Source organism: Molothrus aeneus, chromosome 2, assembly GCF_037042795.1.
Source record: "Molothrus aeneus isolate 106 chromosome 2, BPBGC_Maene_1.0, whole genome shotgun sequence".
In the NCBI taxonomy this organism is placed as follows: domain Eukaryota; kingdom Metazoa; phylum Chordata; class Aves; order Passeriformes; family Icteridae; genus Molothrus; species Molothrus aeneus.
In genome coordinates, this window is record NC_089647.1 from 111,450,171 (window position 1) to 111,466,617 (window position 16,447).

At 42.2% G+C, this 16,447-nt stretch overlaps 1 protein-coding gene across 2 annotated transcripts in view; it reads right to left on the reverse strand.

The window, feature by feature from the left end:
• The window catches only part of AGPAT3 (1-acylglycerol-3-phosphate O-acyltransferase 3), an 88,829-nt gene that overhangs the window by 48,603 nt on the left and 23,779 nt on the right, over positions 1-16,447 (reverse strand). For both annotated transcript variants that reach the window (XM_066545516.1, XM_066545515.1), the window contains exon 2: positions 1,099-1,219. The gene's annotated coding sequence lies outside the window, so the exon portion shown is untranslated. The remainder of the gene's footprint in view (positions 1-1,098; positions 1,220-16,447) is intronic.

Sequence of the window (16,447 nt, forward strand, 5' to 3'; positions counted from 1 at the left end):
CTAAATCAACTGCTGGGTGTCCCTCCACACACCAAAGCTGCAGGCAGTCAGCCAGGTTCAGCTGCAATAGCTAATTTTTGGGGGTAAAATTTTTGACCCAAGGATATTTTGGGCTTGCAGGAAGTGTCTATTTGCCCACCTAATGAGCTGGGATCAATGCTTTCACTTCCTCTACAGCAGGAAAATGTACATCTTAAAGGGATGTAACTTTGCACAGGGTCAGTAAATGCCCTGAACACAGATTGTGGCTGTTCCAGAATGTGCTGCTTTATGAAACACAGCTTTGAGAAATATCTCACAGAAATTGCCATTTTTAGGGAGACTACTCGTCCTACAATAGACCTCTAAAGGTGATAGAACACCAAAGCAGTAATTCAAATCTTTGCAAAATCACCAAGATTAAATTATTTTCTTACAAAAAAAATCTACAAATAACCCCTAAAGGGGGCAGGGTATCAGAGATCACCATTAAAATGTCAACATCTGACAGTAACCACAGGTTTTAAGATTTTGTCCTGAAAAAAAACTGCTCTGCTGCTGTGTCAGCAGGGTCTCAGCAGCTTTCCACTTTCCCTGTCACTGTTTGTAGGACATACTACAAAAAAAGACAAAAAGTAGGAAGCTTGCAGAGATACTTAACATTTTCACAGGCAGTTATTGGATAAAATTTCAAGATGTTCAGATTAAAGACAGCCTAGGATGAACCCAGCCAGCATTGATGAGATCTCTATGAACCCCATCAAGGAGGTCCTTCAAGCACTGTAAGGACACAGTTCCCCTTCTTCTACATTTAAGGAAGGAGGAGACAGATAAGTATTTCTAGAGTCCCTGGGAGGTTTATTTGTGGTTAAATCTCTGCTGCAATGATCACCAGCAGATACAGCACACATGAGACAGCAGCAGCCACAAGCTCAAGTGCTGATTTCATTCCTGAACTAAAATTCTCCAGAGTGGGAGACATCTGACTCCCCTCCCAGCAGTTCATGCAGCTCTATGAAAAGAACAAGATTTGCACACCCATTCCCCCCCCCCCCCCCAAATCATATTGCTACAGACAAAACACAAATACAGAAACGTGGGGGAAGATTTCTTTCTTACCACCACCACTGGGGACCACTTCTGGCACCTGGCAACACTCAGAGCAACAGGAGAATCCCCATCTCCTCCCTCCAGGGAAGTACCACTGCTTATGTCTCAAGAGATTTGCTTTCTCATTTGCCTATAAGCAAAAAAGACATTCTCCAGTGAATGAAGGTAAAAAATATTTTGTTTAGAAGCAAAATGCAATGCAAACAAGCAGCTGACAACCCAGGTAATGAATAACCCAAACCCTTCTTAGTAAAATCATGAGTCTTCTTCCTTTCTCTGAAGGAAAAAAACCCTACTTGATCCTTCTTCACATCTACATTACTACACTCAGCTCCACAGGTACCAGCTGCTATTGCTTTCAGAGGGACTAACTGGCACATATCTATGAAATTAAAAGCAAGTGTTCTAAATTTGCCACTAATAGTGAAATTGCAGCTGCTTTTCAGACAGGAGCAAGGGCTTGCATACATAAGAACTAGCCTACTTTTCCTGGCTTTACTAATCAGCATAACAAAAGGTTATTTTATTTCTCTTACCTCCAAACCCTGTCTTGAGAGAAGTTACTGAAAATGAAGCAGAAGCAATTATCTGCTCTGAGAACACACAATTAATCCCTATATTTTATTAAGAGTGTTTTTTATGATCCTCAAGTAATTAAGCTAATCATTATTAATTTTAGATTACTGAACTGGAGATTTACTTCAGACACAAGCTCACTTTCCACATAATTTAGTCTCAGTAATTAGAGATGTACTTTACCCAGAGGTGGCTTGTTTAAAGCATGTTATCTAATTTCACAAGCCTCACACCATGAAAGTTTCACGTAGAAATCTACAACCCAAACTTCAAAAATGAGAAAAGCCCTGAAGACACTCAGATTTTCCAGACTGCAAACCCGTTTTTCCTTGAAAAAAAAGGGAAAAACATTCTCTAAATGTGTGCCCAGCAAATTAATGTATCACAAAAGCCAACACAAAGCATTTCTATAACCCACCACTCCTCTAGCAAGGTGTTAGAACAAAGAGTGCTCCTCTCACACGGATCACTTCATTTATAACTTACTTTAAGCAGGATGCAGAGTCTGCAAATATAAATGTTTGATTAGGGCACCCAGCAGGTACCTGCCACAGGATGTAACCAGTGATGAAACACTCAGACACTTAAAGAATTCTGTGCCAGTGTTAGCAGAGGAACAGAAATAGGGACCAGGCAGGTAGGTTCATACTGCACATACTGACCCTGGCCATGATGCCACTGGAAAACTGCTCAATTCCAACCCACTTCAGATAAAACTGTGTTCTAGAAATCAAACTGTGCCAGGAAACACCAGCTACCCTGGACACTCCTACCCACCCAGCTCAGCTTTTGTTCTGCAGACAGTTGATGCCATCCATCCAGGCTGGGACATTGTCCAAGGCCAGTTTTATGTCAAAATACATTTCCTGGCTTTTGGAAGGGCATCACCTCCCACCACTGCCTCTAAAGAGAAGGAAAACATGACCAGGCAAATATTTGAAAAACACATAGTGCTTTTTGCAACTTTCTGCTTTCTAAATCCTTCAACAAAACCAACAGATGCAACTGCTCATTCAATTAAGAGTCAACTACACTTAAATCTCTAAAAATGCAGAAGATGCAGATTTATTCCAAGATTTTAGTGCCAGTACTTTCACAAACCAGTTTGACTTGCCACATGTAAGAAAGACTACAGAACTCATCAACAGCACATGAGATCTCAGCAAAGACTGACAAAGAAGAATCAGAACGTGAAGCTACAAGGAGATCATAAGAAGACAGGTTGGTTATTGGGAGTGTGTTTAAAATAAATACAAGTAAGTCTCAGCTATCTGGATATGCAACAAACATGCTTTTCCATGTGGTATCACATTAAAAGTGTAAACTTGGAGACAGAGGAATTGTGACAGCAGTAGATTCTGCCCAAAAGAGATGGTGCTTGACAGCACAGAAAGAAAAATCTTCTGTGAAAAGGCTTCTTGGAAGTAACTGATGAAAAGACAAACCCTGGCAATCAATCTTCTGGTTCATTTTTAACAGATTAATGGCTTGCATACAAAAAAAAAAGAGTAATTTTGGCAGCTGGTGACAAAGCTGGGAAGCAATCTGAACATGAAGTGCATTGAGGTGTTAACACCACAGGCACCACAGCCATGAAGAACCACAGGAGCCACAGGACCGGGATGCAATTGCTCCTCATAAGATGGTAAAGGCAACCACTGGGAAGGGAAATCAACCACTTGAGGCAAAAAAGGCTGCTGGAGCCAGCACAAACAGCTGGGCAAGGGTAAGTTCAGGCTTGAACCTTTGAGAACAGCAAATCTCTGGGAGAAGTTTTTGGGGAGAATAAACCTACATGCTTAAGGAAGCCCTATTATGACATTACCATCTTTCTTTAGCTCTAACTGGCTTTGTAGCTGTTCCATCTAAATATTCATCAAAGGGTCTATGAAAGTATCACCAAAAGCAGGTGATTCAGCTGTCAGTGCTGGTGGGGAAGGTGATACTGTGAATTACAGGGCTAGGGGGAAGCTAGATTATAGGCTAAAGCATAAAAAATTACCATAGCATTCCTGCATAGCTATACAACAAATACTGTTACATTTAAAATAATAACATTAGCCATTTTGTTTTCATTAAAATCCACACATGCAACTAAGGCAATAAAAAGTGTTCATTAAAAAAGTTCAGCAAGTCAGGAGCAGTATCTCATCCTGCCTCCCATTATCCCACAACAAAGGGATCCCTAAAACCAACACAACACAAGTTGAGCTGCTCCTTGGAACAAGCACATTCTCTAGTCCTGGAGCAATTCTTGAGAACTTCCTCCATGGGCTATCAAAAGGATCTTTGCCTTTTTCACTGCCTGTGTACAGCAGCTCTCATGCAGACATTTTAGTTGAACTGATAAAACCGAGGTCAAAGTTCCCAGAATTAAAGAGTGCAACTGGTAAGAGAATAATTTCTGGTTCAAGACTGAAGCAGAGCAGTGTTATGCAAGAGAACAGGATCTGAAAGCAAGCTTTGATCTGGCACTGTTTATTGTACTGCTGCTGGCTAAGAGGTACCTGAGCCCCAAAGAATGAGAGAGAAGCTCTTCCCACTTGAGAAGAATCCTCACCTTTCTCACTTGGAAAAAAAAATGTATTGAGAGATACAAAAAACACCATGTACTGAGCACTGCAAGCTGTATCAAATTGCTTTTCTGATGTCTTCTAAAATGGAACAAACAGATTTAGGCAGTACATTGAGGATGAGAGTCACATTCAAGCATACACACACAAGTATTTTTCCATTTCAAAAGTACTGCAATTAAATATAAATGTGCATGCACTTAAACACACAGTTTCTTTCTTGCACAGTACCTTGTACTGAATTCAATATAACCTTCAAACCCATGTTTCCATTAGCTACTTTGTGATACCACAGCTTTGAAAATATTCTCAGTGCTCCAACAACCAAGGCATACAAGACTCTAAAGTGGCCATTCACAACTCTTATCTTCAGCATCATCTCACAAGGAGAACATTTCATTCCTTTCTATTTCCTCCACCCATTCTTCCCTTATTCTTAAATAATTTATTAAAACTACTGAAAGTATTTTCTGGTCAGCTTTCTTCCTCACTATAGGAAGCATCAGTATCTTTAAATCCCTGGTTCCCCAGCTTGGTTCCCTCTCTAAAGGTCATCTTCTATATAATAACCTGATATTGATGGACTAATGTCAGGGGGAAAAGGGGGAGAAATTATAATGTATTTCTAATCACAAGCTGAATTTCTCCCTAGATAGAAAAGCTGATTTCATGGCATGCCCCTCTTTCAATGTCTTATGGAATCATCCATCACTGACAGAATGACTTCAAGAAATTCCTTCCTGCTACCATCCTACAACTATGAGCATTAGCCTCTAAAAACAAAACACTGCCCTAAAGATAACTGGAAATTATTGACTTCAATAACTGGAAATTATTGAAGGTGCTTTCAGAAAAAAAAGTCTTCACTCACAGCAGGAAAGCCAGAGAGGATGTCAGTAAGCTATGATGGGTGTACAACAAATAATCAGAAGTGGTTTCCCCCCTCATAATCCAAAACTGACACGTGAACCTTCTTGCCACAGCTTCTTCAGAGGTGGTGTAAGTAGGGAGAAAAGAGAACTGGAATCCTGAATGACACAGAAGTGACAGAGCAAATACCAGCCACTGTGTTGACTGTAAATCCTTTAGTAGGGAAATCCATTATAAGCCAGACTACTGACCTAGATGGACCAATGACAGACAAATTCTCTCCTTTCCAAGATGGAAATTAGACTTCTTCAGCAAACAAAGCTATTCATTTCCCATTGTAACTTGCAACAAAAGCCTTCAGTTTTCAGCTTCTCTCAAAGACAAGACAAGCAAGACTGAAATGGGTGAATGTATCTGTGACCTCATAATTCCACAAAGTTCTGTGTTCACTCATCAGGAGAACCTGAGCTCCAGCAGCCATCAGTTCCACCTAACTCTGTCCCTAACCATGTGGAGCCACTGCTCTGATGGAAAAACATCCTGGAGCAGGTTCAGCTGCGGCAGCCTAAAACATTACTGCCCTCTCTTGTCCATCCCAGCCTTCTGCCAGGGATCACTGCTCCACAGCACCGACCTCAGCTGCTCCAATCCACAGCACAGAGTGCCACTACAACCCCCTGATGAAGGAGGGTTCTTATCATCATTCATTTTTTATAGGCAAACTGCTCTGTAATTTTCCAGCTGAGAACTGCAAGGGTGAGGCAGCCCATGGTCCTTTCTGCAGTGGTTGGCAACACCTGGAGGAGGTGATGCCTGAGGTCACTGCAGCAGGTTTGATGCAACTCTGGTCCAACTTGGAGAGGTTGAATTATTCTTGGTGAGGGAGGCTGTAATTCTGCTGTTGCTATAGCCCAGAATCAGGGTAAGTAAGAGCACTACAGTTCTGGAAACTTTCATCTCACGCTGAGCTTCAAATGGGACAGAATTTCAAATACAGGACAGGAAACCAAGGCCATGTGCAAATGAAGCTGGGAAACACACAGCTGCCCTAAGCAACCAGGGCAGAACATCTTTGAACCAAGTGAAGTGTGCCCTGTCCTGGGAAATCTAATCCCAGTTTCAGTCCAGACAGGTTTAGTCCCAGGAGTAAATTCTTGCAGCCTGGTTACCTCTGAGGTTTTACCATGACTTATCCCTGATTAAAGGCCTACATGACAAACAGCATAAGAGAGTAAGTGTAAGAGGGGAATTTGAGCAGGCTTAGCCAAGGTTTCTGCATTTCCTTGTGTTTGGGAATGCTTGGGGGTTTACATGGGTTTATTAATGAAATTTAAATAGTGAATAAATCTTGAATGTTGATGCAAACTCAGCCATAAGTGTTGCCTAAATTGACTTCTGGGAAGAAGTAGGCTCTGAGAAAGTACCTGAATTATTTTCTTAAATGACCACTAATTGTACACTTTTTTTTTTTCCTTATTGCAATATATAATGTAAGTCTGTCACTTACAGAGTAATCCTAAGATTTGCTTTTTTCTTTTAAACACTGGAATACTCTCTTGCCTAGAATAAGCCCATTATAGAAAATGTTTATGGCAACAGCAGAACACAGAGCTATGTAAAGCTATGCATAGAAACAAGGAGAGGTGCTGTAATCAGCATTGAAATACTACTCAGAGAGGCCTGAGTGTGGGACACAGACACAGGAGTGATCTGCAAAGTAAGGGACAAGCTTAACTTGCTCATTTCCCCTCCTCTTTCACTTTTCCTTAAATAACAAACAACAAACAAAATATCTGTTGCAAACATCCTTCCTCTGACTTCCATCCTTCCTCATCATTTCCTCTGGCTAAGCAGCACATCCCTTTCACTACAGTGGTCCCCTGCTTCATTTTGTGCCCTCCCTCAAACCCTGGGGTGAGGGTCCCTGGCTTGCCCCCAGGTGCTGCATCAGCTTTTCTCCTAATGCTGTGATGTTTTCTTTGGTGTGCAATAGATTTATAGGCTGATTTTAGAGCTGTAGGGTTTAAGTGGACTTCAGTCAGGAGGAAAAAAAATCCTAAATACAATTCTTCATAATTACCCAGTAACAAGAAGCAATTGATCATTAACTTTCATGCTCTGATCTTCCACAAGCAGACTTTCCAGTTACTCCAAATTAATCATTTCCTTAGGAACTCCCAGGCAAAGGTAACAGGAAGGAGCTGTCTCATGGGATTTGAGAACTGCAGGGAATCTTTGGCAGAAATACCTTTCCTTTACCAGCTTTGAATCTGCAAGGTTCCAAAATGAAAATCTGTAGGTGACGCGTCAGCGACATCAGGGTTAAAACTCTCAGCCACCTGTACATGCCAGCATGCCAGACTCACATCACCTTGAGCTCACCCACACCCTCTCCCAGGCTACTTTCAGCCCCCTTTAGCAAGAGGCTGTCACCAGGGTCACAAGTCAAGCAGGCTTGGCTAAAATTATCCCCCAGCACTGTCCCTGCTCTGCCTCACTGCCATCCACCCCACCCTGGACATCATCCAGGAGACACTCACTGGGCACAAACCTGTGTGAAGCTCAGGGATCCTCCTCCTCCTCAGGAGTTACTTTACTCCCCCTGGTTGGAATGAACTAACTACCAATATTTGTTTATTCACTATTCCTAATTCAAGTTCGAGTGAAATTAAAAGGCTCTAGAATGGCAATCTAGTTAAGAACTTTAATGAAGTGCACTTTAGATATAAAATCTATTATAAAGCACTTAAACTAATGAAGTTCCTGTCCTTAGCATTCTACATTAAGAAGGTAAAAGTCTTTTAAAGAAACCTTTAAAATTCTGAACTGCTGCAGGTAAGATCTGGAGAGCCAACAGTAAAACAAGCTGCATTTGATTTCATATCTCATTCCAGGACAAAACATAGAAAAAACAGTTTAATACACCTCTATCCTGAGAAATATAATGTTATTCTTTGTTATGGGTGAAGTAATTTCATAGTGACTGAGATGATAATTTTCAATGCATCATCTCTTCAGGCTCTCAGAAAAATTATACCTCTGTATACTCATACTACAGATATTCATACTCATAGCAGGGAACAGTGTCTAACAATAAAATAACAATAAAAAATTCAAAACAATCTTCAATAGAGCTAATAGAGTGGAGGTGGAGAAGGCCTAGCTCATCTTCTGTACACTGGAGTTTTGAATAATCTTTTTTCCCCTTGTTTACACAAGGAAAGTTTTTTTTAATACCATCTTAATAGCTTTTTTAATTAGCCAGAAATATACATAAATAAAAATAGATTTCCAGAAGCCTGATGAGGCTTGCAATCTAAAATAACAACGTAATTAATTCCTAGGAGGAAGCATTCTCTTTACACTGCCCTTCCTTGGTCAAACACAAGAAGAGAGTAAATTTGGTTTAAAACAGGGAGAGGGGGGAAGAAACCAAGAAGAGCACATGGCTGAGGAGACAAAAACCCTTGTGATCAAAGGGTGACACAGCATGGGTGTTTTATTAACCTTGCAGACCCTGCCAAGGGTCTGGCCACGCTCCTCCCCATGGCCACGCTGCTCCACCTGCGAGAGGCAGAGAAACCCTCACCAGACCCCTCTGCCTGGCCAGCCAGGGCTGGCACGGGCCCCAGCCCAGCCCAGGCCAGCCTGACTGAAGCAGGTGCTGGCTATTTTTATGTCTAAAGTGCAGTTTACATCTGCCCTGTTCTCAAGTTCAAAGGGAGAAGCAGGCACAGCAGCCCCCCTGTGCTGGCAGAGGGATGTGCCCCCAGCTCAGCCATGGAGGAAGGGTTTGGATGAGCACATTGTGGCCCTGGGATGGGCTGCAGGAATGGGCTGCTCCAACCACCATAAAGCAGCATCTGTCTGATGCTGCACAAGCTGTGAGATGCCGAAAAGGCCTGAGGCCTCATCCCCCCTGCACCACAGCACCCACCCCTGACAGCACCAGGGTGTGGGGGTGAGCTTAGACTCATCTCGGGGTTTGTGGATACTGAAATGTCTGCACACTTTGTAAATACAGGAGTCTGGCACTGAATTCATACATTTCAAAGGGCACTGAAGTAATAATCTAATCTTAAACTGATTTACAAGTGTGTTAACTGATTCACCAGCTCACTCTCACACTACAGATCAAAGTTCCCTATTTGAAACACAATCAAGTGGCCAGGTATGTGCAAGGAATCATGTCCACAGCTCATCTGCAAATTGAGAATGACTTGAAAATCCACTTCAAGTCATCCTCCTGCTATGAAAATCTCAGCTTCTAGGACTAGAAACCTTGTGGAAGATTATTCATTCCCTCATCTCACAGTTAAAAGGATGCCAGAATTACTATATCCCAGACTGTAGCTGAAGCCATTCAGTGAAAGCAGCTTTCCTATCAAGGGACCATCTTTCCAGTGAGATCCATTACATATCTCAGGGTTTGACTGAAGTATTCTGACTGAAGTATTTAGTATCCTTTTTTTTTCCCCATAAACACAAGAGCTGAGCAGTCTTCTAATCTTTGAGATCATAAATGCCCAGCATCTACAGCTGCAGTAATTAAACCAACTTCTCATTCCATTACCCACATCAAGTCTCTTCCTCAGCATCTGCTCTATTCCCACACTGCACTCTTCAATCAAACCAAGATAAGCTATTTTCTAAGATCAGCTGACTTGTCTGTCCCTCAAGACATCACCAGAGCCAAAAGGATTCTGAGCAGATATGATGCATCTTGCTAAATATCCAAAAGGTCTCTTGTAAAGGAAAAAGAAATAAAAAGTAGACGTCAATGCAAGTGGTTAATTTTAGCATCTGAGTTGTTCTATATTTATTCCTTTATGTCTTTCTAAAAGAAGCACAATCTCTGATGAAGCATTGCCATAAAATACACCCTCCTGGGATGTCTGCTTTATGACTCCTGGCTACTGGGCACTGCAATAAGTACATCACACCACCCATTCAACCACACAAGATTAAGGGTGCACACAGAACACAGAACAATGCTTCCTCAGTTCCAAAGAAGTGCTTAAAACAACCCAAACCCAAAAACCAAACCAACCCATCCACAGAAAGCAAACTCCTCAGTATAATCTGTCATTCTCATTAGATGCTCTCTTCAGACTCAAGCTTTAAAACTGCCACTTTTAAGTATTTCTAATTGTCTAACCCCCCCAAAAAAACCCCTCAAGACACCCTGTGAGTTACCTGTTAAAAACAACACAAACCACAACCCCAAACTCCAGGACACACCATATTTCAACAAACTCTTAAGTTAGCAGGAACAGCAGCAGCTCAGCTCAAACAAACACTAAAACTACAAAAGACTAATTTCTTCCTTATCCTCTTCCCTTATAGCTTTTACCTTCTTGCCCTGAAGACTCTTGGCCCTCTACCTCCAATATATTTATCCCAATAACCTTGTGCCTCTGATCTTATGCAAATTAGCTGAAGATTTATTTTCAAGGACAAGATACCCTTAATCAAAGGTGTGGTGTGGCTTATTTGTGTGGGAAGTGATATGTCAAATGAACAGAAAAACAGGACTGTGTCAAGGAAGCTTCTGCTAGTTGCAGTAAACTTTCACAAAAAAGAAAATAGTTTAAGACAGGGTCTTACATTAACAAAACTGAGAAGAAAACTTGCATTTTGAAGCTAACAGAATTTTAATTTGCTGCTCTAGAAAGATAGCTGTTATCTAGCCACAGCTATTTTAGAATTTTGCATTATGCTAGAGCTCTCAACACACCCATTGAAACAGCAGGACTTGGGATGGGGTGGGTAAAGACAATACAAACCTCTGTGTGTTAACTTGAAACCTCTCACTCCTCTGACCTTGAAGAAATCTGTTTTCCTTCCAGGTACCCCCTATCTATGAGACAGACATGTCCCATCACTCAGCTGTGCCCTTCAAGTACCACAATGTGTGGGTAATGCTATTTTACAACTGGCATTACCTGCACATGGACAGCTCTCTGACCCCAGAGAAGGAAACCATGCTCACCACACTCACTGATATCAGATAAATAGGTTTGATCAGTGGCAGGTTATTGCTACCTTCATGCAGTGCAAATCACCCAAGTCACAGATTTTCCACAAGGTAAAATTATGGATCTTCAAAAAATAATACACTTTGGAAGTTAAAAACATACATGCCCTAATTACCTCAATCTCACACTGACCTTTGTATATTTGTCTACAAAGACCTTGCACTAAGTAACTGTTGCACTATGGAAGCCAGAATGACTCCAGGTTAATTTAAAAACAAGCTGTTCTGAAAGCTTTTAACTGAACAAACCCACCTAACCCTATCTTGTTGTGAAATATTTTCCCTACTGATTAAAATGTTTCCTGTGCAGCTGTGATTTCATTTTAGTCTTCTGCAGAAAACTGAAGACAGAAAATATCTAGTTTGAATTCAAGGATCCTCTTGTCATAGCAACATAAAATTCACCAAAAAAGGCAATTCTCTCACTGTTGCTCCTCCTCTACTAATAAAAAAAAAAGTTTCTTTATCACTGTAAAGCACCCCAAAGCAAAAAAATCAGAAGCATGCAAAACTTTAGTGAGAAATCAGATGCTTTTTATCCTCTGATTATTAAAAACAAATACTACACCACATACACAACAACTGATTATTAAAAACAAATACTACACAACATACACTAAGCAAAATTTAGTTTTGTTCAAAGAAAGTTCATCTGTGGCAGAAGGAGCGCATCCAATTTATTCTTAGTTCCTAGATTAAAAGCTATTTAGTTCCCATGAAAATTCTGAGGCAGTTTGTCTATCTTTTGTGAATGAGATAATCCCTTTTTCAAAATTTATTAAATTCCAGAATAAGCACGTCAAGAGAAGTTTGTTCAGAAACCTGCACTGTGAATGAAATGGAGTTTGCCTCTTGGCAATCTTCACTTTTCCTCTATTACTTAATGCCCAAACTTGGCTGTTCTATAGATTTTTTTAGTATCTGGGTGTCAAACTGACCACATACAACCTGTGCACTGAAAAGCCAACACACAGCCAGGTATAAGCCATTTGTAATTACAGTTCACACATCCTTCTCAGCTCCCTGATGTGCTCCTCTGAGCAGACATCCTCCACATCTGAGCTGGTTCCTCAACACAGGCCACAAACACAAAGCTCCCAAGGACACAAAAACCTGGTGGGGTCACTCCCTGGACCAGCCACGAGCACACAAGGGACAAAAATAACTTCTTTCACAGGAATTAAGACTACAACATGACCTCTGGCACCTGCCCCTGCTATGAGAAGGTGGAAAAAGCAACAAGGGAAGTGCAGCAAGAACACATCCAATCCCAGACACAGCCAGCATCAAAGGCAGTAGCTAAACAGAGGGCTAAGCAGCTCCCTTTGCACTTTTATATTTGATGTTAACCACCATTTCTGCAGCTCTCAATCCTTGGTGATCAGCTTTGCCTTCTGCTGAGGCCCCTCCATCCAATCTCTTGTGCCACTGTTCTTTCCTCAATATTTGCCCGGCCTTCTGTCATCTTCCTCATCATTGCTGAACACCACCACTATTTTCAGCTTTATTTGGTATCATTCTGCTTCAAAATGTCCTTTCCCACGGCAAAGCTGAGCACAGAAGCATGGTCTATTGGTTTATACTGCCTTCCAAATAAGCCTGGCCTAAATCCCCCATAGGCACACTTGGGATATGGGACACCTGAGTGGTGTGGTGTGGTATATTATTATATTATATTATATTATATTATATTATATTATATTATATTATATTATATTATATTATATTATATTATATTATATTATATTATATTATATTATATTATATTATATTATATTATATTATATTATATTATATTCATATAATATATATTATATGGAATATAGAATATAGAATATATTATATATATTGTCATATATAAATATATATTGTCATATATAAATATATATTATATATATTATGGTTATCCTAGTCCTAAAAACCCTAGGCACCACTGCCTTTCCTCAGCAACTCCTTCTCTTGAGATGGCAATAGCTAAAGGAGGTTTTGCTAAATTTGCCTTCCCTTCCCCAGCCCAGCAAAGCAGAGACACCACTCCAAGTGCAGTGTCTCAATGCCCTGAAGCCCACTGCCCTTGAGGGCTCCTCAAGGATGGGGACAGGAGGCACAAACCTGGAAATGAGGAAGATCCAAAGGGTTGGAGGACCAGGAAAAATGCTGTATAGGATAATCAAAAGGGACAAAAGGTGAGTGTGCACACACATGTGCAGGCACAGGCATGAAAACATGGGGAGGGCAGGTTAAGTAGATTCAGGATCCATCTCTTACTTTTTATTCATCAGTGCTCAAGCACTCATGGCACAAAGTTTTGTTCCCCTGTTCCACTATGTCCATTCCAAGACATTGATCACAATGGCTTTCCTTTGTGACAACTGTCTTAGATGAGACCCATGCTGGGGATTCCAGCTTTTTGGAGCAGGTGTGTGAGGCTGAAATTACCTCCTCAGTGTCCACAGCAGCCACCTGTGACACCCAGGGCCCTGCAGATATTTGCATCCAGCCTTTTGTGCAGGCAGAACCAGGCAGAAGGTGCCACCTCCATCAGGCAGGACATGAGGTCCTGGCCTGGAAATACCTTTCCATGGGCTGGAAATACCATTTTTCCATGGGCTGCAGTCAGCAGGACTAGCAAAGAACTGTCCCCACTGTTTATGTGACAGTGGTCCTGGCCAAGGCCCCAGGCTGGAATCAGTACTGCTCACCCTGCCTGGGGGTCCACAGAAGGCAAAGGCCCAGGTTACCTTGTTGAAAACTCCTCCTACATGGTGGTAAAAGGTCTGGAAGACATCCATGGAAACCTTGACCATCACTACACCTACCCCACATCAGCTTTCACAGCTTCCAGGGACTGAGGTTCATGAGACTCTACAGGTGGCAGTTGCTCTCTTGAGCAAGGCCTGAGCTGCTAAAATTCCATTCAAGGACACCACAGGGTGGAAGAAGGCTTTGACTGTGCCTCTTCTCACAGCAAAACTGTGCCTGCTCCTGATTATTTCACACATTGAGAGGAATAGCATCCAGCTGGATCAAGCTTCTTCACCAGGCAAGAAAAAAAGCAGCTGCAAAACTTGAGAGAAAGTTCCTTTTCTGCCTTCCCCACCAACAGGATGTGCAGAAAGGTGAGACCCTGGTCCAGTGGTGAGCTTCTGGAGTGCTGATGGTGAAAACCACCCAGCCCCTGACACCACCCTAATCTCAATAATCAAGTGAGAATTAGGGCAGCAGGTTCCATAGGTCACTCAAGGGAGCAGGAAGAGAAATAAAGTTTGTTCCCACAGGAGGCTTACACAGACAACACTGCCAGGGAAATGACTGTAGCTTCATCCCTGTGAAACAGGGAAGAGGATAATCTGACACTTCCTGGAGCAGCACTCCAAGGAGCAGAGATCCAGGGCACAGGTTTCCTGCAGAGAGCTCTGCAGCACATGCACAGGAAGGACAGTCAGTCCAGGGGGTAGGACACCTCAATGTAAAGAACATGAAGAAGATAAAACAAGGAAAACTGGAATCTGCTCTCCTGGCCTGCTCATACTGCACACTGCACATGGGATCAAAGCAGATCCAGCCACTCAGCTCCACTGGCAAAGGGATCCTCTCCTGTGTGGAGAAAAAGCCACAGAGAACAGCTCCAAAATCCCAGCCAAAGCCCAGCATTTGCACTAAGGGGAGGAGAGGACCTCTGCTAAAAAGCATATGAGAATTATATGCCATGCTGCAGTACAGTTCTGTTGCTTGGGGGTTTGTATGTCTTTATAAACTTTTGCTTCAGAGGGACAGGTAAATTTTCAATTTTTTTTTCAATCTTCCTTACAATATGTACCTTTCTCACTGTGGCTATAATCCCCATAGAAAAAACAGGGATTAGCATGTCTATTTGAACTACTGATAAAGACGGAAAAGCACACCACACAGCCCTTTGATTTCCAGTTTGAGCAATATCCTGAGTCTGAACATTTCACATGGGTGTATTTCCCCCCTTCCTCCTCCAAGCACGACATTCAAGCACCCAGAGGTTATCACACACAGAGCTAGTATTAACCAGCCTCCAGGACATGAATCCCATGGGCTCAGGGCACATTGCTGCAGAACCCTGTTTCTTCTTCAGTGAACCTGAGCTGATTCCCAAGGCACAAGAGGAGCTCAAGGCAAGGGCAGGACCCCACTGTGGCACGCACCCTGCCAGGCAGTGCAGCCACTGCTTCCCAAAGTTCTACTCTTAAGCTTGACTAGTGATGCTACAAGAAAGGCCAGAAGGCCAAATTTGGTCAAAAACAAGTCAGGGGTAACCTAATAGGGTCTAAGCAGAGTAGATGACAAAGAGCCAGTCCTTAAAATAATTTTTTTGACTTTTTTTTTTTTTACAGAGTTGTCTTCTTGTGTCCCAGAGCAGCCAGAGCACTGCAGCAAGTAACCCCACCAAGTGCTTCATTGAACCACTGCTTCACAAACATCTCCCTTCCACAGCTTGCCATGAAGCCTCACCAACTCCCACTGCTTCAGACATGCTCTGAAGATGTCTCCTACCCTGACACCCCCTGTCTCCACTATTCTGGAGCAGTACCCAGAACCTACCCAGAAAGGAGATATCAAAGGAGAGAGGGAAGGTTTCCTTACATCCAGGCTCCTCCTGACATGAGCAACGTGAGGAGCAATATTTTATCTCAGGTGTGTGTGGGAAATCCCAAATCTTTATGAGTATATTAGAGACTGAAAGAATTTTTCAGTAATCTGTTGTGCTGTTTCTTTGCTTTCTCTGCTCCTGTTCTATATTTAATAGATGCTGGCCTATTCTCCAGCCAGAAGCACTGAGCCACTGAAATCTGAGAGAAAGCAGATCTCTCATGCACTCACATTATCAGCACCTCCATGTAAATCCTCAGTGTTGGCTCCCAATTAGAGAAGAACCAGCTGCAGAACAAAAGGAATATATCTCTTTATCAGGCAGTTCACTTCTCTTACAGGGGTTTGGACAACAGAGAACAGCCAAACTGGGGGGAGAGGGATGAAATGAATAAAAAAGGTCGGGGTAGGGAACAGACTAAGCAGATTTGCAGCTGCCTGCAAAAGGGGACAGAAACAGCTCTACTTCCAAATGGGATAACAGAACCCTCAGAAACACACAGGATAAATCCTTACCAGAGCTGTACACTCATACCTAGTGCCATCCATTCCTGTTCATGTCTGGACAATACTCTGAAGCCTGGGGAAAGGACTAATTTGAGCACAGCTCTTCACTGGGCTGATGAATCAGCTCTCCAGTGTGCATTCTCCTTAGGGAGAAAAGGGAGAATTGGCAGAGGAC